Source organism: Meleagris gallopavo, chromosome 4, assembly GCF_905368555.1.
Source record: "Meleagris gallopavo chromosome 4, MGAL_WU_HG_1.1, whole genome shotgun sequence".
In the NCBI taxonomy this organism is placed as follows: domain Eukaryota; kingdom Metazoa; phylum Chordata; class Aves; order Galliformes; family Phasianidae; genus Meleagris; species Meleagris gallopavo.
Genome location: NC_139407.1, coordinates 4,368,395 through 4,393,417, shown reverse-complemented (window position 1 = coordinate 4,393,417; position 25,023 = coordinate 4,368,395). Strand labels below are relative to the sequence as shown.

General features: G+C 38.1%; 1 protein-coding gene across 3 annotated transcripts in view; it reads right to left on the bottom strand.

Moving 5' to 3' along the window:
• Positions 1-25,023, bottom strand: part of TLL1 (tolloid like 1) — a 132,242-nt gene that overhangs the window by 91,409 nt on the left and 15,810 nt on the right. The gene's annotated exons all lie outside the window — the stretch shown is intronic.

Sequence of the window (25,023 nt, the reverse complement as noted above, 5' to 3'; positions counted from 1 at the left end):
ATGTTAGATAATTCAATCGTCAGTACAGTTACTGAGCTATCCTAGATTACTACTGTTTTTATTAATTTATGCTTTAAATAATGAGATACATATTCTGCAGCCTCAAAACATAGAGTTGCAACTAGGTTTTGCTTGATCAGAGCAAAAAAGACATGAAAAATGAAGACGTGGATAGAATCTTAATAGCAAAGATAACTGCTTAATGTGACAGAACTTTTACAAGGGTTGCACCAAAAGTAATGCCTCCTATTTTATTATATTGCCCCATGGTGTAAGAGGCAGATGTTGGTGGTATGGCAGTAGAGGCTGAACGTTCCCACCAATATTCCATTACGTTTTGTTGCCACGCGACAGATGGCAGCAGAGGGGCAGTCTGACAGAATAGCATCTGACGTGGAAATACAGATGACACTACGGTGTGTCACTGAATTCCTCCACGTGGGAATATCACAAAGTTTGCACAAAATGGGTCCCACAAATGCTGGCACAGGAACAGACAGAATACTGTATTCAAGTTTGCCAGGACCTGTTGAGCCAATAAAAGGCTGAAGGTGACAGTTTCCTGGATTGCATAACTTCTAAGGATGAAACATGGTGTCACCACTATGAGCCAGAATCCATGGTGTGGTGACATGTGAATTCCCTGCCTAAGGAAAGTTCAAGACATAGCCTTCGGTGGGTAAAATGATGTGTACTTTTGTCTTCTGGGACAAGAAAGAGATGATTCATTCAGATTTCCTGGAACCTGGACAAACCATCAACTCTGACCACTACCTCACAATGCTGACTTTAAGCTGAAAGCCAGGCCAGAGAAGAAAGCAGCTTTTCTCCTGCAGCACAATAACACCTGGCCCCATAACATTTTGAAGACTGTGGAGCACACTGCCATTCTTGGCTGGACAGCCCTGCCACATCTACTACACAATTCAGAATTGGTGCTTTCTGACTTCCATCTTTTTGGGCTGATGTAGCTGACAATTTGCCCTATCAAATAGTGTTATTATGCTCACTATACCTATTGTTGTTTCCATGGAAATAAACAGGAGGCATTACTTTTGGAGTGACATCCATAACTGAACATGGCCATTTTATGACCTTTTTAACTCCGGTCCAAAACATCGTATTTGAAACAAATTCAATCCCTAGAAACGAAGAGAAACTACTGTCATTGCAGCAAAGATCCTCAAAGTCACAGAAGAGCAAAGCCTCCCCTTGGAGGCAGTACTCCCCAAAGCATAAAGGAGCTGGTATGTGGAAAAAAAAAAAAGACTAGAAGAAAAGGAAATTAACTTTATAAGAGTTTACAAGTAGTAGCTATCAGCACATGTTAAGCAGTTTCCTGATCAAAGAAAATAATAAAATTACTGTGTCCTGGAAGGGCAAATTTCCATCTCTAAAAAAGAAAAGATGTAGATAAAACATGTACCTAGCAAGAGCAATCAGGCTGCTTTAATCTTCCCTATCTCTTAAGGCCACATAATATTCCTCTAATTTCTCTGACCAAATCAAGATGCCTTTTTAATACTAGGCTCAAGTATAAACTTTCAACGCTTTTGGAGAAAGCACTGAAAAAAAGGCTTTTGCTGCTCAGAGCTCTAAAGCAACACTCCTTTGGTAAAACATCCTACAAGGCTTAACAAATGTAGAAAATGAATCCCAGCACTCACACAAGACACTTTCATAGAATGATTGAATCAGCACACAAACTCACAGAATATTTTCATTCTCACTGCTTAGTGAGAGGTCAGTATAAACACAACAAGGAGACAGCCTATGCTGCACAGATCTGGCTTCTGTTGGCTGTCCTTGATGCTTGACATTTAGCAGAACTTAGCTTCATCCAAAAAACTTTGAGGCATTTATGGTGATCAGCAAGAGTCAGCATTACAGCTGACAACAAAAGCTGTCATCATGAGATGCAGCCTTTCCTCTTCAGACCAGATTTAGTACCAGCTGGAATGAGTTCTGCACATTCCCATCAAGAGTTCCCACTACTTTCTAATTTAGACCTTTGAAGCACCCAAACAATATCTCGTATATAGAAAATGCTGAAATGTACGATCCTGAATAGAAATGACAGTGCACCTGGTTTTATCTGGTTCAGATGCCTTCACATAAATATGCATTATTTTTCTGACTGGCAACAGGAAACGACAGTAATCTCCTGATCACTGAGTTTAAGGGAATCACAAAAAAGACACAGAAAACAAGATCTGACTTGTGAAAAGTTATCTGAAAAGCAAAAAAAAATCTCTTGGATATGCGTGATAGGCAGACAAATGCACAGTTTTGATCTGCTCATTTGTGTTCCTACTCTCAACCTATTTGATCTGGCCAAGTCATCTGTTACTGAAGCAAAAGAATCTTTCAGGAATGGCATCTTTGGTATTTTTCTGCCCCAACAGGAGAGGACTAAAGTTCAGAAGAAATTCTGTGTTATGATAATCAATGGGGTGAGATTTACAACACACTGTAAATATGAGCACTGTACAAATAGTATTAATAATGCACCACTGAAGAAGGCATTTACCAAAAATGCAACTCCCAGAAGCGCTCTCATCTTCAGCAGAGAAATGTTTAAAGCAAAAATTCCATGTCAGCCCCCACAGGGAAAAGAGGAAGCACATGACTGGGTCTTGTATTTGATTTGCTTGGAAGACAAGGTAAGCTGGGTTTGGGAGGAGGAAAACTGTAAAGAAAGATGAAACCTAGGAGAAATTTTGTGACTATGAAGGACAAATAAAAAGTTGATCAAGTTTTATAATCAACAAATATTTAATGATAAGTAGCTACCCAAGATGACTAATTTCCTACCAGTAAATATTAGTTATAGTACACTAGTCTACACGTCTATCTTAAAGCTATGCACACATCTTTTCCAGCATTAACTCTACCTCTTTCTATGAGTCAACTGTATGGCACACTCCTATGCTATTATGTATTATGGCTTCAGCATTCTTTAGGATCATGTAATGATATAATGATTTTTTTTCTTCTGAGTGCTTGGAATTTCTTCCTCCCTATATAAGGAGTTTAAAAACCATCTTTCAGTAAGTTTATTTAGAAGTATCGCTTCAAACTATTTATTTTATAATCTGTGTAATACCTTCTGCAAGGATATATAACAAGATTTTACTTGCAGTCAAATGTCTTGAAAAGCAAAACTCCTGAAGATGTATAGTAAAATATCAAGGAGGTTGTTAACTGGTGTATTTCATATTATATTTTTATCTGTCAGCATATCGTCAGATACTGAAAAAGTCATATACTGCAATCCATTCAGTGGCACAAGTTTTTGGCTTTTCATATATTGACTTCTGCTCCATTTCTATTACTTAATCCCTCTCTTTTTAATTAAAGCATAAAGGGTAAGATTGCATCTGAAAAAAAATCAATGCCTGCAGGCAAAATGTGAAACCTAAATTTAGGTATAACGTAACACAAATACCACTGGAAAGAATGTGGTCCATACAGAAATACACTTTACCTACTTGATTCATTGTTAATATCTTTTACATCATGACATTTCCATCTTTTCCTACTTTTTCCACTCACCAAACAGTGTAGAAGCTTTAAATAGCACAACTGTTTCGATATTTCTTTTTCTCCTGTGAAATGCTGTTCAACAGTACTTGTGCCTAACATAAATTTAAATATTTTTTCTGAAGTTATCTTTTTCTCCTCTGCATTTATTTACACATTTTGGTACACGCTTTCAGTGTAAAAACAGCCATTGGTAGGAAGCATGAATGAAGAAGAGTGTGTGACATTTACAGCTAAGTGGCAGGATGCAGACTACCAGGAAGAGATAACTAAGTCAATGGTGAGCACTTGCAAAATACAAATGAGTCTGGCAGAGCCTGATTCTGTACCGCATTCGGGAAACTAGATAACAAAAGGTTGGCAATGTGCACTCTGCTCTTTAATAGAAAAGATGATATCAGATAAGTTAACAGCCAAATAGTCACATCGTGTCTTTCCTGTCCAGTATCACAGACAGGAATACCTGGCAATACTAACATTTCACAGTATTTTGTTTGGAAGAAAACTTACTTTGAACTGTATACTGAGATGAACTTTCATTTAGATAAAACTGATGGTTAAAACTACTCCTAGAGGGGAAAAAAAAAGCATAATCCATTAAGATACTTCTCAGTTATACAGAAAATTATTTATCCATTGTTAGACATCACTATAAAAATGTAAGATTATCCCGCTAGTAAAACACCCATATGGTTTTCTGAAAAAGGTTTGCCATTAGACTTTAACTAACGAATTCAAGAAAGAGAACAGTCAGGCTGTTTTGCAAATACAGCAAAGTTCACAATAACGTTTACTTTTTCTTTTACCTTTCACACAAACATCATTTGAAACACTCAGTGCATGTTTTAAACAAAGCCAAACAGTGATGGAGGCTCTTCTCTTCAGTCTCTCATGTGTATTTTATAGAAGTTGGTACCTTCAGGTTTTCTGCAAAACAGAGCGTTTCTCTGTGTTTCTTTTGGGCCTCATATTTTGATCAGGAAAAAGGAGAAGAAAAAAATATTTGTCTACATTACTGATATGTGAACACGTATTAAAAAAAAGCCAAGTTCAGAAATAACAGCTTACAGCCACTTTAATTTTTTTCTGTGGTAGAGTTACTTAGAAAGAAAAAAAAAATTTCATGCAGCAAACATCATGGCTACCTCATTAAGCTTTGTGGCACGATACGCTTCCACTTCTTGTTACAGAATAGGTTAAAGCTGTTTTAAAGTAAATTCCTAGCTTTTGCTGTAAATAGTGAAAAGGACAATCAATTCCTGACCACAACAAGGACCACGCATCCATCATTACGGCTTGCAGCCTATGTGATGCAGGACGTCATCTGGCAACAGAAGGAAGTTTTTATCCCAGAGTGGGAAATAGGCCCTGGAGTGAAGCGCTAACTCCAGCGGCGGTCAGGGAAGCCCTGGCCCAATTTACTTCTCTCTCTTCTCCCACCCTGGAGGTGGGATCTCTGCCACATATTTGCTCCCCCAAAGGAGGCAGAAGGGCTGCTGAGACTATGGTTTTATGGAGCAAGCCTGGTCACGCTGTCTGCCTCTCCAAGTTTCCCAGGAATTGTGAGAACTTTTTCTCCCAAATGGTATTCCGAGAGGCCACGGAGATGCAGTTAAGGATAGGAGGTAGGACCTCAGTAACTCCAAGTAGCGTTGCTCCACGTCCGCTGCCAGCTCCCAGCATAACGTGATCTAATGATCCAGTGGCAGTCTGGGACTCCTTCCCTAGAACAGCCACGTTTAGGCATTAGTTTGGCAAGCTGTCACTGTTTTCCTGAGAAAAAAAATAGCAAGTGAAGGAAAAGGGTGCAACCGAGCTGTTTAAACTCAGCTAAATATGAAAAAAATTGGATGGGATTAAGAAAAAGGTGTTTCTCCAGCCTCTTCCAAATTTCAAAGAATTGCAACATAACAGCTTCCATCTTACTTTTCCCTATAAGACACAGGAATCTTAAAATAACAAACATGATAAGCAGTCTAAGTACAGGTGTAGGAATCTGCTCAGTAAAATTATATACAACACATCTGCAGGCAGGACTTGGGTCCTCTTTAAGCCTGCAGTAAGGGGTAGGGGGTACAATGGACAGATGATGTACCATGGACCTGCAGTGCTAGAAATGCAACTTCAGCAGCAAAGCTCAACTTTTTTTCTAAAATCTGCAGCTGCAATCCAGTCTAGAAGCTTTTGTGGCCAGCAGACATTGGTATTTATCTCAAAGGGTGTCTGTGTAAAATGTGATTGTGCAGCTCAACTCACTGCCCAGCAGATGTGCTGATGCTAAATAAGTGGCAATTTTATTGACAGGTTCACCAGAGCCTTCTTCAAAACATAGCTGCAACAGCCTAGGACTGCCATGTAAGGCTGTGTTTCACTTCCTAACACCTATACTCAAAACCAAAAGCAAAACGACAGCCAAAATAAAGCTTGTGTCCATGCTGTGCTACAAGCAAATCGCAAATGAATGGACAGACAGAAGTATGGCTATAAATGTCCAAAGAAAATGAAAGCAGTAACATTCAAGGCCAAATTAGGACTGCAACTTGCAGTCTTTTCTCATCTTCCATTAGGTTTTAAATTGTTCTGCATGAGCTTGGTTTTGTTTTTTGCATTTTTTAATTTTAATGCTCCAGTTCTGTGTTTCCATGTATTCCCTATTCTGGGCGTCTGGAAGTGAAGAGCAAGTTTCTGCATCGATTTGAAAATATGTAAATACTCACATATTTGATTAGCTATCAAAATAAGCATCTTTCTATAATCCAACACAATTTTTACATCAAGGAAAATAGTAGCTACTAGTTGTTGAACAAAAATAGCATGAAGAGTAGATTGAAAATTGATTGCCAGGAAGTATACAATGACACTACAGAAAAGTGAAGTCCATAAAAAAAAAAATAAATAAATAAAAAATAAACCTATCTACTGCTTTCACTCGTTCATTAGCGAATTTTTAGGATCAGAAGGAAACATCACTTGGGTTTGATTGCATGAAACATTGATTATTCTTATGAAAAGGAGTTAATTGTTTTTCAGACAGCCTTTCTTTTTGTAAGGAAGAACAACTGCAGAGTTTAGCACTTGTCATAGCATGTTTATTTTTGCTATAAGGATAAAGTGAGTGTCAGATCCCAGAGGAAAAAAAGACAAAACAAAAAACACCATAAATATGAATAATACATTTGTAGTATTTTTCTTCTAACAGCATCACCTGCACCTAAAAAGAACAGACTTGCTTTTCTTAAGTGAATGTAACTGCACAGCACACAAGCCAAGTCTTCCCTCTACTGAGTTAAGAATATCTTTCAGAAGTCTCTAGGTCTAATGCTAGTTAGCTCAATGAGGAGTTACCACAAGGGTAGCAGAGAAACAAAACACCTTCAGGTATGCTTCAGTAGCTCTATTTGAAGATTTTTTTCCTTTGTTCGTATGTGACCCCTGAATGGTAGTAACTGGACAAACTTCAAAGCAATTATTGCAGTTACACAACAGTTTATCCAAGGATTGAGCCCCTCAGCCATCAATGAACCTGACTCACACAACATACATTTTATATTCCAGGAAATATTTGGAAAGGATCCCTCAATAATATATTTTTTTTCTTCTTTTGTAACCTATTCTTTAAGGTAAAAATACAGACAACCTAGAAAACGCACGCGATAGAGGAAAAGTGAAAACAAGGAAAAGCACCAAGTCAGCAATTGTGAAGAAATAAACAAGAGGGAGGAACTGGCGCAATCAGTTTTATTGGTACAGATTAGCCAATTATATAGAAAGATTGAATATTTTTTCTGAACTCAAGAGTTCAGATTAACACACTTAGTCTGAAGCACCTAAACTCACCTTCTGGCAAGAATAAACAGACAGAAAGGCATCTCAGGCCAAGGCAAAGCACAGGTATCTAAAATAGGAAGATCCAGTGACTACCACCTCTCTTTCCAGTCATTATAGTAGGATTAGAGATGACCAGCTTACACTAAACTCCTCTCTTTTAGAAGGTTGAAGGAGATGAATATTTCAGTGTTTTCCTTCTCAATGTTTTTCAGATGCAATACAGAACATGAACTCACAACTTTCTGCCTTATTTGTTTCAGCATTACACTCTTCAGTGAAGGCATAAGAAATAGTAGCAATATAACTGTTCCATGCACAAGTCAACTGTGTCGTGTTCAGAAAGTGTGAGATTCTATATACAACAAGAAGAGGTGACTTAAAAAAGACAAAGAAAACAATATATAAGTTTTTTGAGGTAAAATATCATACTACATTAAGGAATTGTGCAGGTTTAAAGATATTGTATTTTCCCATTCCCTATATTTGGACATTGTTCCAAATACCTGAAGCACTAACATAACAGTGAACTAAAAGAATTTACCTGTATTCCTTAATAGTTACTAATTACTGTTACCACTCAGCAACTTGAATACCAAAAAACGCTTCCTATAATTACACCTTAAATCTTTTTAAAAAGTTGCACAGTTCCTTTAAATAATTTTTGCCAGTAATTAATGTTTTTTGGCAACAAGATTACAGATTGGACATGAGACATAATCTTCCCTCTGATTCTTAGACTAATTACCTAAGGAACACACAACCCAGTAATTACAAACTTGAAAAAATATTTAACTAGGGAAAAAGAAAGAGAGAAAGAGTGGGGGGAGGGAGGGAGGAAAGAAGGGAAGAAGGAAGGGAGGAAGGAAGGGAGGAAGGAAGGGAGGAAGGAAGGGAGGAAGGAAGGGAGGAAAGAAGGGAGGAAGGAAGGGAGGAAGGAAGGGAGGAAGGAAACTACTGTCACTTTCAGAATTAAGACCAACTGAGAATAAAGATATGGGCTTAAAAAAAAAAACAAACAACTAAATAAAAACCCACTTGGTTTAAAAGCACTTACAGAAAACAAAACAAAAGTGACTGCAGTAAACCAGACATCAAGTTCTGCATGGAAGACAAGCTTGTCCAAGGGCCCTGTCCAAAGCATCATTAGTTGTCCCAGCAGGTGAAGAGACATTTTAAATATCACTCTCTTGCAGACTTTCTCATCTTACACTGGTACATAAAAAGAAGATCAGAACAAGCACATTAGAGCACTGGAGATGTGATCATCCATACTTCTTAACTCCCTGACACCATATCTAAGTGGTCCAACTTGCTGTTTCCAGGACAAAACTCACATGTTCTTTCAAAGTAGTTTTCTCCAGGGACCATTTCACAACAAAACTGTATGGCATTAGATGGCACCAGCTCAGCTCCCAAGGGGCTCACCTGTCCTCCCTGACACACTGCAGGTATAATGTGCCCCAAACATCACTCCAGCAGCCACAGCACAGCCCTTGCACTACCTGGATACTTAAAACCAAAAAGAACAGACGCAATCACAGCATAAGTTTGTCTTAGAAGTCCAATATATGGATGGTCCACTGGAAAAACATGAAAATCATAATGTTCTGTGTACATACAGCTCAGTTGTTAAAGTTTATGAAAAAGAGTCTAAAAAACAGCATTATTTCCAAGCTTAAGCAAGGTTTAATATTCAAGAGTATATCCTTTTGGTCTTAAAGTATCTTTTAAGAACTCAGTTTATATTAAATGGTCTAATTGTTTTAGAGAAGCACCGCAAAGACTAATTGTTGCTTTGAAAATGCTCTAAAGTCCTTGGATGAAAAGAAAGATCTCATGTAAATTATAATATCACACAAACTCATCCCTGGTAAAAGCTTCAAGGACTTCCATTTAAAGAATAAATTAACCTATCCACTAAATTACTTTTTTGCCTAAGTACGAGGAAAAATCAGTCACTTTCCTCTTAAAGAAGGACAGATTTTCAAATGACACAACTCCAGTTGGTGGGAATAATTTACTTTACATGGAAACTTTCTCCAGAATTGCAGCACTTCAAAGCAGACCATGAAAAAGTAACGTATAAGTTTTCAGGCTCCAAAATAGCACACTGAAATTAAGTGTAAAGGCCAGAAGCTAAAATGCTTGATCCTCTTACATTTTATTAATCCTTTTGTTGAAAATAATGACGGTATCACTACATTTTTCCTTAAGGATATCAAGCAGGTGAGACCTAGCGCTTGACAAATAAAAACTAAGTTCATTAAAACTACATTTTCTACTACAAGGACAATAAAGACGCTTTAAATGTTGCCTTAAGGCAAGAGACTTAGAAAGACTTTCTTAATCAGCACTCTTAAACAAACTTATTTGACAGTATTTTTCCATTATCATCTAGCGTTAGAATCCTTAATTCAACAATAATGTAAATCCCTGAAAAGAGAGAGGCAAGATGAAAGGCAAATAGACTAATGCATGACTGACATAAGAACTACTGCTCAAAAATCCAGTAAAACCAAAATCAGTAAAGTATGCATCATCTCTAGCCACAGAGCATCCTTACTGCTACAGGCATCAGAGAATTAAAAAGTAAACTAACTAAATAAATACCTCACCAAGTACACAGAAAACAAACACACACAAAAAAGATGCACCTAGATCATAGCAGTCAACAGTGTAAGAACAAGATATGGCCACAAAGCTCACCATGAAGGACATCAAACCCCCACTATGACCCAAATTGACACTAAGTTACATGTCTACAAGAAGGCAGGCATTCAGGGACAAGCTACAAAATCCCAGGCCAGATAGGTATGCTGGCAAGGCAGTGGCACAGGCTCAAAGTGGTTTATTTCTCCTCTGCTTGGAGTGATTAAGTCCCATTAACATCAAGGGAAGGAAGGCATGCATAGAGAGGGGTAGAGGTACATCATGAGAGACAACTGCCTTTCTGTGACACTTGTACTGCCCAGCAATTAACATGCAACATCATGGTAGAGACAGGGGAGAAAAGAGCTGGGGAAGAAATAAAAATACATGTATCAGGGACAAGTGGCAGCTTCAAACACAAGAAAAACTTGCCATGTCTTCAAGATCTAATCATGCCTGTTAAAGGGGGAATGGAAAGGAACGGGAGGGAAAAAAAGATGGGCTTGAACCCAAACAGATCGTGAGCAATAAGCAATGGGGTCTGGAAATCAGAAATATCAGGCAACTGGATCCCCAGGATTCCATCATTTCAAACTCAGGGTTGATAAGGGTCTAGAGGAAAAGCCTTACTTTAAGGAAGTAAGTTTGCTGTAATCTGGTCTTTGAAAAATGACTTCAAGAAAATGAATCAAGGAATTGCTCAGGAAATTCATCTGTTCTGCAAAAGGCAACCATCAGCTTCTGTAGCAGCTGATGCTCAAGAGGTTTTGACTATTTTACATGAAGAAAAATCAAAGCTCAGAGAAGTGTCCATCCACATTCACCACCAAAAGGTAAAATACATTTGCTCTCTGAACAGTAAAATATTCTCTTAAGACATGCAGGGAAGAAACCAACCAACTAACCAAAAAACAAAAACAAAAAAAACCAGCTGCTCAGCAATTTCTTTTTTCTTCTGAAACTGACCCTCAGCAAGAATTGAAAGATAATCAAGTTACTGACACTTGATATTGCAAATTATTGCTAAGTCTCAGGCAAAAGAACAGGATTACAAAGGTGAAAAATGGCATATATTAATATAATTTCAATGCATATTTATGCTCTATGTAGAGATGAAGATCTGTAAATCTTTACAAGGCATAAAATAAATTTTGGGATGAGAAATATTTTTTTAGACAACTCCATTAACTCCAGAAGTTTATTACCTTAGCTGTTAATTGGAGAGTCTGAAACAAAGTGTAATGCAGAGCACAATGTGCAATCTCTATTTGAACCCAACACTGTAGATTCTGCTAACATACCAAGATAAAACTCAATTTTGCAAGTATTTAGTTACAAGAACATTCAGTGGAGCTGCCTAAGAACGTCAACATGAGTTTTATTTATTGACTTACGCTAAGTGCTCACAGGACAAAAATCTGCTTATCTTCAATAGCACTGCTTAGAAAGTCAGAGGAACTGTGCTGTGGTTCCCACTTCTGTCCCGCAGCCCTCACCAAGCCCACCTTACTCACCCAGATGTCATGATCATGGCTGCAAACCTACTGCACATTGCAAATGCAAGCATGGGTTTTTCTGCTTCAGAACAAACTTCACTGAAAGAATTTTTGAACTCAGTAATATAACAGAATGGGAATTTTTAGAACCTCTTATCAGCCCCTTAGTCACAGCAAAGACTTCTGTTTTGTTGCTTAAGCTGGATCAAGTAGTGTTTGACAAACAAACATCTTCACCCTAAAAACTAAGCAGCTTACTCAGAGCTCCCACCTAAGTTAAAGAATTGCACCTATTTCTAGTGTTTACTGAATAACAGATTTAACTTAAAGCACATGGTTAGAGTTTTTACGTGAGATATTTTCATAATTAAATACTTCAGCTGCTTTTTGAGATCTTTCTCTAACCAGACATAACCAATTCAGGCTCATTAACATTTCACACACCACCTTATTCGGGTTTCCTCTTATTCCAAACGCAGAAACACAGCTGATAGAAATCAGACACCTAGACAGAAGCTCAGATCAGTGTTTAAGTAAGCATGCTTTGAAAATATTCCCATTTTAAGAAGTACTCTTTACAAAGCAGGCTTTAACTCTATCTGATACTGAACTAATTTAAATTTCAGTAGAGCTGCTATCTGTGTCAGACTCACCTTACTCTGCCAATGGGAGCACTCAGCCTTTCTCTTGGTTTATCTTCAAAAAAAAACCTCCATGTTAAATGGTAGATAGGGATATGCTTGAGTATTTTAACTTGCACTTGAGAACTCTATCTCACAAGTCATACCATCACCTAACAGTATATTTTTAAAATGTATTTTACTGTTTATATGTTACGACATTTCAAAAGTCATAAAAGTATCATTTGCAGTAAATTATATCTGAAAGAAATGCAATTATTCACGAATACTTCATACAAGCTACTTTATATTTAACTAGGCAGAAATGAATGCATTCCTCCACAGATGTGTCTTCAAGAAAAATCCTCCCTGTCAGCAAAGCATTCTGTGTAGGATATCAGTGTGATTTCAGTATACTGACGTAGCGCTTCACATGTGTGCAAAGAAAGACATTTCCAAACCAAGCAGACTAAAATAAAATTTGATCTCATCCTTCTTCATTCCTGAGCTGTGACTACTAAGCGGCAACCTTTTTAATATCCACTTTATTAACTTAGAAGATGCTTTGTCTTTCCATCATCTTCGCCACAGGCCCTCAGAGCATCCCTGCACAAAGGCTGATTCAGCATTTGACACCACTAGCAGGTGAGGGGGAGGTGGGATGGCCATCCTTTTTTTTTTTTTTGTCTTGCCAAATCAGTTCTTAGTTGTGCAACCTAAGTAAAATTAACAATCTGATCTTAACTTTAAAGTTCCTACTGAGTCTCCAAAAAAAGCACCGAGAGTAAACTTTATACAAGAACCTTGAATTTTATCTGAGAGGCTTGTTTTAGCAACTGATTTGACTAATTAATGCTTACACACTGAGTTTACTCGAGGATTGTTTTGGTTTGTGGTGGTTTTTTTTTTTTTTTTTTGGCTTTAAGAATAGTTCACGTTGATTTAAATTCAAGAGATTAGTATAAAATGGTCTTACGTGGAAGCAGGAACGTCTAAAGGAGGAAAAGCCTCGACTTAACTAAAGTGATCACTAAACATACTTAATTTAGTCACTATACTTCCCTTGTGTACCCAGGCTTTTGTGTCACTGCAGACCCCTGAAGAGATGTATGCCTCAGGGATCCTGAGAGAAGAATGCTTTAGGGACCAGGCACCCAAACTGAGCTGCAGCTTGGGTACACAAGGCTTTGATTACTCCCCCAACCAGTTTTCCCTATCCTAGCAGCTGTTAGGATAGTCGCATTTGCATAACAAGGAAGAAAAGACTGGCAAGCATTCTGCATGCACAACAAGAAGAAACGGAAATCCTTCTTACCATCACACTGAATTAACATGTTGTAACTTAGGCAAGGTATGTGGCTAGACAAACTAATATCTTCTGTCTAAAAGCTAAGCACGCATCACATAAGGATGCAAATTAAAAATAAAGGCATTACTCAGCCCCAAAATTTACTCAGTAAATGTTGCCAAATTCGCACTTGGCAAAAAGGATTTTACTTGCCTTAGTCTACACCTAAGCAAAATGAACGAAAGAATATCTTTGTGAAAGCAAATTTTATGTACCAGCAATCTGCACAGCAAGGTGGTTTTTGTTTTTTTGTTTTGTTTTGTTTTTTTTCTCCCAGCAACACTTGCCTTTTTCCACACAGTAAAAGCCTTAGGCGTACAAGGGCGCACATGCTCACTAACAGTGCCTTGAATGAAAGCTGTGATTCAGAAAGGCTGGGCCCCAACTTGTTCCTTTTCCCAGCAGGTGCCCAATACTCCTGCTCAGGGCATGCAGCTGGGGTTTCTTCTGTCCCTCAGCAGAGCTGCCAGACTTTGGACAACCTCTGTGTCTGGTGAAGAACTCTTCGCACCTCTTGCCTACGTAATTTGGCTCTCATCCTGAATCGTGTCTCTAGTTTCTTTGACTTTTGAACATCCCTGTATTTTCTTTCTGGCTGCTCTATCCTCTCTTCTCTGATCCCTTTCATAGCTCGTTTGTATTTCATATTTGTGAGAACGCAAGAGATGCCCTCTTTCATCTATGAGTTTCTTTTTACAGCCATAAACTGGAGCATAGGAAGTTCTGCACCAATATGAGAAAGAACTTCACAGTGAGGGTGATGGAGCACTGGAACAGGCTGCCCAGGGAGGTTGTGGATTCTCCTCTGCAGATATTGAAGACCCTCCTGGATGCCTACCTGTGCAGCCTGCTGTAGGGGGGCTGCTTTGCAGAGGGGTTGGACTCAATGACCTCTGGAGCTCCCTTCCAACCCCTACAATTCTGTGATTCTTTCCCACTCTTCTATTTCCTTACTTCAGTCTTCACCTCCTGATCAAGAAGCATGAAAAAAGAGATTTTTCTCTCCTTTTTCTACTGTTTTATACCTTTCATCTTTGTCTATTCTCTCTTGGATTTCTTCCCTACCACATTTGATTTTTTTTCTTTTATCTCTCATCTTCACTTTAAAATCAATAACAACTATTTAGATACCCTCACAGTGGAGTGAAAACTTTCCTCATCCAAAAAACAGGACATTAGGCTAAAAGTAAGAAGATACAAAATACAGTTGAGCATCTGCACAAGCTAGACGTGAGCAAAAATCTGAACTCTTTTTGCTGTATCAGATTATTAACATATTCCAATTATTAACAAAGTATATTCCTGTCTCATAAGCCTCTTCTTCACACTTTCTAACAGAGATTTTCATAGACAAAACATGATTACACATGATGTATACAGTATTAATTTATTACTCGTGAAAAAAGAAAACTGGAGGGGAAAAAAATGCACTAAGCAAAAACAAAAACACATTATCCATCTAAAGCACTCAGAAATAGCATATATAGAGTGTTTTGTGTGCATCATTTGCCTACCTCATTCATTTTTTTCTAAAATAGACCTGCCTTAGAAGGGAAGATGAAGCCAACTAGCAGAAAATGAAGCTACTGGGAACAGCTGAACAGCACCTATCTAAATTACAAATCAAGAAAACTCAATACACCTATAAATATGCACAAATTATATCCAGATTTGTAAATTAATACCTGGAAGAGTCCCAGGTGATGGAAGGTATACTAGCAAATTGCTGGAAAGCTACCTAGTGTGAAATCTGCCTATTCTGACTGGTCCTGTCCCCAGGCAACTTCCAGGGAGGACAGGGCAGTTAAAAACTCATAAGAAGTTCAGTTACAGACACAATTGCTGGAGGAAAAGTACATTTACTAGAACAGACGTGACCACTGCACAACAGTTGGCCTCAATATTCAGGGATATTTCAGGTACATTCGCTAATCCAGATACAGCAAAAGATTTGATACCATTTTTCCTAAGATAGTGTGTTTTACTGCATTAGTCATCACCAAACCAAACCTGCAGGTTCAGTGACTGGAGAGCTCATGACCCTCATGCTACCAGCCCCTTCCTGCTGAGCACAGGAAGTCTGCTCCTCCATACCGCCAACCTGTCAACAACTAAGAAAACACACAAGCTTTGCATCATTTTGGTGGATGGAAGAAATTCCCACTCATTTTTGTCTCTCGGTGAACCTTACACTCGTCCCCAGTGCTGGCCACGGTCATGGGCCTTCGGTTTGATCCAGGGTTTGGCATCAGCCTACAGCTCTTCAGCATAAATGTATTTGGATCAAGTATTTTCCATCGCCTTATTTCTACTCTGACATATTTGTTCAGCTTTTTACATAAGCAAACTCTCATTTACTTTAATTTACTGCCAGAGTAAAGAACTCTGGGTTTGGACTGATATTTATTTATTTGACCTGATCCACTGCCATACATGGGCAAGGCACTTCATAGATAAGCACACATCATGCATTAAACAGGCCAAGACCCTAGCTGGTAACAGATTTTCTTGCTTTCACACATGTGGCACATTTTGTGCCTGCATGTGGTTATGAGGCTCCTTGCGCAAAGCTGATTCTCCCTTGGAGTTCAGAGCTGGGTAAGTCTTTGTGTACGGGGTTTGGACAAACTGGGAGTAAGGAAAAGGACATCCATGCTCCTCAGGGTGTAGCTTCAGGTATTCTGGATAAATCTCACAGTTATAAAAGGATTTAAAGAAAAAAAAAAAAGAAAAAAAAAAAGAGAAGAAAAATCCAAACCCTCCTCCAAAATTAATGTTGCATGTCTTTCTAAAGTGGCAAATATAAAAGCAGAAGACCAGAGGACTGGTGTTTGAACTCCTTTTACTTCATGAAACTAGCTGAAAAGCTGTTACAAACATGAGTTTTAGAGAAACATACCACTCCCTTACTAAAAAACTTCTTTTTTTTCCCAACTGCTGCACTCACACGTAAGACCAATATGAATGCTCTGCCCTGTATCAAACACCTGAGTACTAGAGAGAGCATCAGGGTATACGCTGCATATTTAAACAACAGCAACAAAGTGAAGATTTTTGGAATTAAGTACACAGTAACGGCGTCATCTCTCATAGGAGCTTTGTTTCCCACCTGGAATCAGTGCTGGAATACTGCCACAAGAACTGTAAAAACCCCTGTGTTTAAAGGGCTGGCTCTTCAAGCTCCTAACACAGTCTCTGAAAGAAATGTTTTGCATGCATCAGAATTTCCATTTTCGTTCGATAGCAACATACCAGCACATGCACTGAATAATAACCACAAGTGATCTTCCAGAACAAACTTTCACCCATTCAAACAAAGCATTTGCCTGGGCAAAATTTTCAGGAGATGATTTTTCGTTTGAACTCCTCAGGTACCCTAGAAACAAAACAATTTTAAAGAGATTGTATGTTCATCACTACATCAGATTGCATAAGAGAATAAATAAGAGACAAAGACTACAGTAAGTACTCTGCAACACAGAGACACAGATGGGATATTTTTCTCTCTGCTCTAAAATTTATCCCAGCAGGCATCTTCTCAATTTATTTTTTATTTTACCTGCTATAGCAAATTTCTTGAACTTAAGGCAAATATAATTGTGAAGTTATCAACAGTTACTGTCCAACTGAAAAGTTAGTCATGATCACAAACTGAAACAGACAAAAACAAAACAAAACAAACAAAAAAAAACAACCCACTATCTCCACTGCTAGTTTGCCACCTACAAAACAGTCTATTTTAGGCAGTGCTATATATGTGTGCCTATCATGATTTACACTCCAATCCAATGACACCCAATATATTACAAATGCTGATGCTGACCACCATAAATTTTCACACTGAGTCAGAACAAAAGTATTTAGGACAATGATTCATTAGTTATAAGTAAGACAAAAAAGTCAAAGGACAAATTCTGGCTGTTGGAATGCCAACAGCAAATATTCTCCAAGCTGTTAAATAAAAAGCAAAAATAAAGTAGTAAATGAACTTCTAGCAAAGCTCTGCTTCCCGATAGTTTCACCACATTAAGCTGTAACACAAGCCAGGCAGCTTACAAGGGCCTTCCACAAAAACATCTTCCTTACTTGGCAACAGTTCTTGTCCCCAGAAATTCCAAAAAATCTGTCATTTCCACACCTTCTCTACAAAGAAGGGAGGAAACGTATCTAATTTCATTCATTCCTTCCAAATAACAGCTTGGGAAATCTGCCTTCCTGTTGGTTTCCATACCTGACAGAATTTACTCATGGCACTGCAGACAGCAGACCATCCACCAAAATTTATATCACAATACCAATGAAAAATACCACAATGAAAAATTCAGAGAAAAGAGGTGAATGGATCACTTTATTCTGCATCTGTTCACCACTACTTTCTTCCTTCGTTAATCCTATAGTTAAGCTTTGCATTTAGTCAGACAAGCTGTCTCCAATACATGATTTTTCACTGTGATAAATGTTTACCATTATACAAACACCACACAACTATTACATTTTCACCAGCTAGATGATAAAGGAAGCTTGAATTTGATTGTGATTTCAGTAAAAATTCCAAGGTAAAAAAAATAAGAAAAAAATGGATTTGAAAGTAAAATATGGAAGTAAGCAGACATGGTCATGCATGCATGGATTTTTTTTCCTATATAACACCATGAACTGACATGCTAACTAGTAGAGACCAAATGATTATTCAGCACCAATAACCACTATTATGAGTTGTGAAAATTAGGGGGAAAAAAGTACCTAAATAACACAGTAAATTGCTGAAGAAGGAATAGCAAGAAGTTTTTTGTTTGTCTGTTTTAACAAATCCAATTTCACGTGGTCATAAGCTTTGTTCTCTAATAAAAGGGCCTGCTTTTGAAAAGTTCAACAGAGAAATAAATTTTCCTCAGTCCTTGTGACAGACTTAATTTTATAGATCTGTTCTGTGGGGCTTTTTTTTAAAGCAACGTATACAGTGCCAGGTTCAATTGCTGGGTACTTGTGCGGGCAGCAGAACAAATGAATACTCAGAGTCACAAAGAATTGCCATATTCTCCATTGTAGCAATGAGACGAGCGACTGGAAGATTCTGATGCAGAATGCCATCTGATCCAATAGCCTCAAAAAAATCAGTGAGTTTTTCACTCCCTTGAAATTGTTGGTACAGAACTAGGCTCTAAAGAAGAAACAGCAGAATAAAGGAGCAGATGGAAACTCCAGAAGAGCAGATGAAGAACTGCCAAGAGTGACTGAGGTGAAACAGAGCCAAATATTTTTTATCAGCTCCTAAAACAAGACATTCTTGGTAGTGAGATCAGAAGCTGAGCAATCACACCAAATTATGCTTCAACCTGAGATTGAAAATTTTCAATTTCTTTTTCCAGCCAGCATAAACAAACAGGAAAATAAAAGAAAGAACATAATAGGAACATTCTAAATATAGCCAACAAAACCAGAGACAACCTTACAAGCTCTGGAAGCTCCATTTGAAAATAATAATAATAATAATAGAACTGGATATAAAGGGGAGATGCTACACAGCAATATTGTTTCACGGAGATAAATGCGGCTTTAAGATGAAAGTTACTTATCTGACATTATTTTATGGAGTGTGTGCTGTACTGATGGAAAGCAAAGGTCAGACCTACACTGAAGAAACTTTAGCTGACTATTCAGAAGTCAGGGTTCAAGCTTTTATTGCTGGGGTTTCCATTAACAGGCCTGTGTCTCAGGCAAGCTGAAGGTGATGTCATGTTCCAGACTGCTGGTGCACAGAAGTCTGACTCCACGATGTGCACTCTTGGCAAAGAAGCCTGGGATGGGCTGGTAGGGTAATAAAAGCTTTTGCAGGCTATTCAAGAATGAGCGTGCCCAATTAAAAACAAACAAACAAAAAAACTCATCTCTCCAAGTCTTCATTTATGAAGCATGAAAACAAAAAGACTGAGATCTGGCGATTTCTCCACAAAAGAAGGGTGATCAAATCTCCTGTAATTAGTTAAGGACCTCTGCTGAGTATTTTAATAGATGTAAAAAAAAAAAAAAGTTCTGTACATGACAAAGTCTGTGTTGTTTTTTTTTTTTTTTAATTAAAGTACCTACATATTGTCCTGAGTACAGACAAGAGGATCAGCACAGAAGATTAGATACAGATATTTGAAAGTAAGAAACTGCAGTGCTAGAGCTAGAAACTATCTGGAAAAGCAATTTAACTCAAGAGGGATCTGTGTCTGTTTCAGAATATGGTACCAGAACTCATCCCTGCAGTGCAAAATGAATGACTAGCTGTGTCAGAAACCAGTTAATTGGCTGCAATGAATGCTAGCTTCTCTAGGAATTACTCAACAACTGTACAGCAAAAGACATTGCTTCTTTTTTCCCCCTGCATCTGATTCCTTGCCCTCCTACAGCTGGTCCCCACACAGTGCTCAGTCCTCCCCACTCCTGTGCCCAAGTGCTGAGTGCTGAAGAACAGAAATAGCCTTCCCACGGTGCCTAACGCTTGGAGTCCCCCCAGGCTCCACCTTGCAGTGCTTTCTTCTTGCTCCGTCTTAAGCACCGTTTACCAGGGAATCTGAATCCCCAGAGTCAGCATTTGCACTGGGCGCTGGCAGACGCCCAGTGCATTTTGCTAGCTGCTGCTGAAAGCTAAGAACCATGCTGCCATATTGGCAAGGGAGACCCTAGCTGACAGATACAACATAGAAAGAACCCATTGCCACATTGCATGACATGCAGTAACTGGAAAGGCATGGCTTTTTTTTTTTTTTTTTTTAACCCATAAACAGAATGTCCAGCTAGTTAGGATAATCTGGGCAGCCCAAGGTGAGCATTCAACACCTGAGTACACGGAAGTGTTGCCTGAAAGTGACCTCAGTAGTGTGGTCGTCTGTCACTTTAAAACATACACACACATATATATGATGGCAATACTGTACATGGTTAAAGATGCTGTCCTCTGCAATGTGTGCAGAGCAGAAGCAGCGTGCTTCAGAAAAATGAAAACAAAAATGAATACACATCAAGTGCCTGCAAAATCTGAGCTGGCAATTATAATTTTGGGCAGACAATTTGACACAAACATGCTCCTACTGATAAATTAAAATGGGGTTTTGAAGGCAGTTGTATGTTGCACGTGACTGTAGAATATGCTTTCACTCCCCTCACAAAATATTACATCAATATATTAGCTCAATACTAACCATTTTTTTATTGTAAGATTACTGTGTTTTGTGTTTGGATAAGATATGGCTAACAGCTCATTTTTCCCTCGCAGTCAACTCCATCTCATCCAAACTATTAATGTAACAGAGCTCCAAGAAAGATTTGCCCGTGGATGTTAAGTCAAATCCCACTGACTTCACAAAAGACAAAACTCAGCCCTTGAGCAGCAGCAGAAATGTTAACTGGTACAGCTACTGAGTTCAGAGAGTTGTTTTCTCTCTATGGGAAATAGGCTTGAAGCAATATATTCAGGAGAACCAAGCAGCTTACGTAATGTTCTTATTACTTGTATCAACATTTGTGCTATATGCTTGCAGTTCGCTGCTGTATGGCTCATTCTGTTGCAAAATGAGCTTCTATACCACAAACTTACTTTTGCAAGTACAGTAACTGGATCAAAATAAAGACTTGCTTTGTTTCCAGGAAAAATGTGCATAATACACAGAGCAGTAAGCTTTTAAAGCAAGTTATCTGCAAATGGGAAAAGTGTTCCCCAGGCAAATTTTACTACTCTCAATAACGTTAGGCTGTCTTATAAGCCAGTAAAACAGCTGGCAAACACTCATGCAAGATTTTATCTAGAACAACCAATTACAGCAATTTCCCATTTTTCATTTATATTACCAAATTCCATAAAATCTTCACAATCCCCAGTTCATGCACTCCTTCAAGGTTACACCTCACCTATCAAACTGTCTCATGTCAGCTACAGTTAAACATCCCAACATCTCAGGTTTAGTTGATGGAACTCACTGAAAGAGGATGAAGTCTCGCTCTGTAACCAATTGTGTCGCTTTCAGTAGCATGAGAGAAGCAGACATTTTACAACCAAAATTTGCTAATGCTTTAGTACAACAAGCATGCTAAATCTAAGCTGATGACCTAAAATAACGATGATTATAATAATCATCTATCACTGCTACCCATACGGGCAAGAATTAAAATACAAAGTAATTTATACAAGCAATAACAGGAATAATATTAGAATTACTCAGTTTCCTTTTAATTAGTTAACTTTTGTTGAACAGGAACTTCACAGCTCCAGTCAGGCCAAACTTCAACCAACTTCTCCAGGCATTCCTCCTAAGGAGTATTTTCATCTCAATTACACTTCTGTCACTCTGTGATGCACTGACAAAGTCACTGAGCGCATCAATAAATATCACATTTTAATATTACTTCTATTCTAGACATCAAAAACAAACAATCCACAGGCAAATCTATGCACAGTTAGGCTAATCCTCTTTGCACACTCAGTGTGCCTACAGTATCATCAGATAAATATGATAGTGAATATAGACACTAAACAGCTATATAATCTGATGATGTGCAATATGGGTGAAAAGCATTAGGCCAAATATTACTTAAGATCCTTAGAATTCTGTCTGAAAGCTAAGCATCCAATAGTGGACCCAAATCCATGCTTCACAGGACAGGATGAAAACAAAGATAAAAAGCTGAGATAAATTTTGCCTTGTTTGTGCATGCAGTAGCAGAACTTGTTACCTTCAATTTTTCCTCCAGAAAGAACCTCAATGCTTTAACTGCAGGAGAGAATAGCCTCTCCCACATAAAAATATAGGGAAAAAAAAAGTCAAAGGACTCTTTTCCTGCTACAAGAAAGCATTATCAAGCTTACAGTTCTCTACCAGTTACCACATGAGATAAAAATAAAAAAACACATACAAACAAATTAATAGAATGACTAGCAACATGATTTTTAACCAAAGCTACCCTTGGGTAAAACCAGGAGCTTGGGTTTATAATGAAACTGAATTTGACCCTTCCCATAAAGACTATTTCTGTTTCAACAAGAAGCAAAGCATGAATAGCACAGGTACTCAGATTTCTCCCAGCTCAACTGTATCTACTGCAAGGCAGCATTCTGCATGCTATCCAATCAGTTGGTTTACATTGGCAAAAAAAATAATTCCATGTCTACAATCAAGAGCAAAATTTTATTACTGTCCTCTGATTGGCAGTTTTAATTAAATTATATATTACTAGCTTTTAGTATTATTTTGTTGTTTCTGCTCATAAAATACATGAAAACTAAACTGAGCTCAAGTATTCAAAGTTTGTGTTTAATTGCCCATCCGTGGAATTATCATGAACCTCATTCTCACACAAACTTAACATACACGTACATTGATATTATATGCACACACATATTAGCACTTCCCTCTGCACCATTAACTCCTCCTTAGGGCTCAAAAAATCCACTAAGAGAGATGTTTTTTTTCCACTTATTACGTGGAAATACTTCACACATTTTTAAAATAACGACAAATTCTCAAGCGTGGACACTGCCACAGTGGCAACACACCAACATTTCTCCCATATGCTCATTTAAATCTTATATTTTGTGCTGTTTGCAAAGGCTGAGGAACATTCATTGGCATCTCACCAGCGTCCCCCTGAGAACAGCAGACGGAGGCACAGGAGTCTCTTCTCCCTCTTCCTCTGAATTAGGAGGAAATATGAGAAAGAATAACTGGGAGAAAAATGACTCGTAGGGGCAATGGAAAGAGTGAAATGGCATTGCTGGGTGGAAAAAATAAAAAAGTAATGGGCAGGAATGAAATCTTGCAGCTTTTCATTTGCAAAAATCAGGACTTAAAGATCATAGAACTGCCTTAAAAAATAGTAATTAACAAACAAATTTAAAAAGGCAATAAAAATGGGCATGGCTGAGCTATCCTGCTTGACCAAAAGCAACAGAGGCCTCAACATCAGTCCTGTCAGGCACCACCACATCCATGCAGGCAAAAGGCAGGCAGCCCTTCCATCAGGAAAAGTGCTGTTTCACATCACCCTTTCTGATGGTACTCCATGGTGGTCACAACAATTAAGTTTAATTTAAAAATCTGGAGAGCCTGAGCGATGGATACACAAAACTAAGAGATGAAGTAAGAGAAAGGGGAAGAAAAAAAAAAAAAAAAAAAAAGAAGGAGGAAACCACACAAGCTTATCAATACTATTTTGTTGAAATATACCAACAGTGTTCAGCCTTTACTGTCCTCTTCTTCAAAGATTTCCAGCTGGGTAGATGCTCAAGAATGAATCCTCTGAAAGGCAATACATAGAATGCTAACTACGGTAGGCTTTTCTTGTCTCCAGTGGATCAAGAACATTGGATGCACGGCAAAAAAGTTTAACACTGTCCCTGTTTTTTTTCCCTATTATACAGAAGAGTGATCAGGAATTGGTGTATATTCTGATCTATTAGTTTAGAGTCAGTTGTAGATTTCTTACTTGCCAAACATAGTGAAAATAGTGTAGAAGTCGATGGCAACAACTGAACTGAAAGTTCAGTGCTGCAGCTTTAATTTAAATCAGAGCTACGATAGGATTCTGAATGTTTTGCTTCTTCGATGTATTTGTTAGTGAAAATGTACCAAATACAACAAATAAAAAAACCACTGAAGTGCTTCCAAAAAATCTTGCTTTATACATAGAAAAAGATACGTTATATACGGAAACAGCACTTAAGAGAATATCTGCAACTTATGTTTCATCATGTGTGATTCATTTTTAAAATGCAGGTGAAAACAATTTTTATGCTCTTCAGTAATACTATATTTAGATCTTCAGCACATATCTTAACTGATGTGGTAAATCTTTTGGGAAAAAAAAAAGGCAGGAAATTAGTTATTGAACTGAATGCATGTCTGAAAGCACTTACTATTTTAAATGTGCATTTGGTAATTTTTGTATGGCAGACTGTATCATTTTCATCATAATAACATCCTTTCCCCAGTAGGAGGAAACAAACGCACTTCGTTTCTCAAACAGTTCCTGAGGAATTTTACACGTTCCGCTATAGCAAAACAAGTAAATAAACAAATGCAATTACAAAACACAACTTTCACAGACAATTTGGGCCCGCCTTGCAAACACAGGCTTCCTAAATGTTGCACTAGGAAGTGCAGCAAGTACCCTTTAGACTCAGGGGGGAGCTGCAGGATTTTTTCCCCGAGCACAGTATGGCTTGTAGCCAAAGGAGTAATTTAGCATAGGTTTTGGCCAAGCAGGAAAGCGTTCCATTTCTTCTGCCATTCATTTAGACCCACAAGGAAACTGAGACAGGAAACCAGACTTCCAGATAATAGGAGTGCTCCTAATGATGTACGCTGGCTTGTGACTCAAAACAGTTCCTCTATGCTTGCCCTTGCTGCACCATCCCATTTCTATATGATTTCCCCATTGCAGAGGAGGAATGACAACAAAAAACATTTTAGATGAGTCTCCTTCTGCAACCAATTTTAAGTGATCAATGATTTTAAAACATCGCAACACAAAAGCTAGTTACAGTGGAGGCAAGAGGCAA